Source organism: Myotis brandtii, unplaced genomic scaffold, assembly GCF_000412655.1.
Source record: "Myotis brandtii unplaced genomic scaffold, ASM41265v1 C42693026, whole genome shotgun sequence".
Classification (NCBI taxonomy): Eukaryota; Metazoa; Chordata; class Mammalia; order Chiroptera; family Vespertilionidae; genus Myotis; species Myotis brandtii.
Window position 1 is genome coordinate 1 of NW_005326769.1, and position 1,305 is coordinate 1,305.

Here is a 1,305-nt window from a genome sequence, read left to right on the forward strand (position 1 = left end):
GGTTTTGTTTGTTTGTTTCTCAAACATAGAGCTGCCAAATGCTGTTAAATCAGCTGAGAGAAATCACGGGCATTCAGGACCCTTCCTTCCTTCAAGAAGCTCTGAAGGTTAGTTTCAAGGCTTCTGTTAGTCAAGAGGCTTTAAAACAGTTGTCCATGTTGTGGTTATGTCAGTTCAAGCTATTTTAACGCCTAAATGAAAGTGTATGTAGGGACAGAGCTCTACGGGTCAAATAACCCGGTATCTTCAACATGTAAATGGATGGGGGAGACGTGCAGTGCAGGGAACCCAACAGGGTAAAAGAGGTTTATGAACATATCAACCAATTGCACAGTATAAACTTGGTATGGTTCCTGACTCAAACAAACTAAAGGATATTTGAGTCAGGAACTTTGAAGTAATTTACTTAAAAACTTGATACTTACTGTTAAGGGGTTATAATTTTAAAAAGATACATTCTGAAATGTTGACTGATAAACTGATACGATGCTTAAGATTTGCTTCAAAGTATCTGGGAGAGACTGGCAGAATAGATAAAACAAGATCGACCACCTTGGTACATGGGTTCAATTATACATTCCCTCTACTATTGTAAATGTTAGACAGTTTTCCTAATAAAATATTAGAAACAATTACAAGTGTGCTCACCACTACAGAATATGTTTTAAACACAGTGCCTTACTATCCTGCACCATATTCCCCCGACCCCAGACTTATGCCTAGACTTACTCCGTGTGTCTGCAGGTTGTAAAGAGTTATAACCAAGCAAGAAATTAACGCACTAATTTTAAATGCTGCGATGCTTTACTTGTGAAGTCTTTTCCCCCCTCTCCTTAGGCCAGTAATGGTGACATCACTCTGGCAGTCAGTCTTCTCACAGATGAAAGAGTGAAGGAGCCCAGTCAAGACACTGTTGCTACAGAACCATCTGAAGTAGAGCGGAGTGCTGCCAACAAAGAAGTATTAGCAAGTAAGTACATCCTGTCTTAGTCCTGCTTGGACTCGCAAAAAATAACAGATGAGTGTGTGTGAGTTTTCTGTCTGCCACATCAGCCCTTTGGAAAGAATGGTAATGATAGCTAATGATTAAACCGTTACCATGTGCCAGGCACAATTGTAAGCACTTTTGTGATTCATTCATTCACACTTATTTAATGAGCACCTGCTATGTGCCAAGCACTCTTTCAGGCACTGATGAACAAAATAAACAAGATGAACAAAATGAATAAGAATCCCTGCCTTCATGTTGCTTAGTTTTTCAAGGGGAGACGAACAAATTATATAGCATATCAGAACATGCTAAGT

The 1,305-nt window shown here is 39.4% G+C and overlaps 1 long non-coding RNA gene across 1 annotated transcript; it reads left to right on the plus strand.

Moving 5' to 3' along the window:
* The first annotated feature begins 8 nt into the window (after nucleotides 1-8).
* LOC106724434 lies at nucleotides 9-957 on the plus strand. The gene is made up of 2 exons (XR_001360240.1): nucleotides 9-107; nucleotides 838-957. It is a non-coding gene; the product is annotated as an uncharacterized LOC106724434 (long non-coding RNA).
* The last annotated feature ends 348 nt before the right edge of the window (nucleotides 958-1,305 follow it).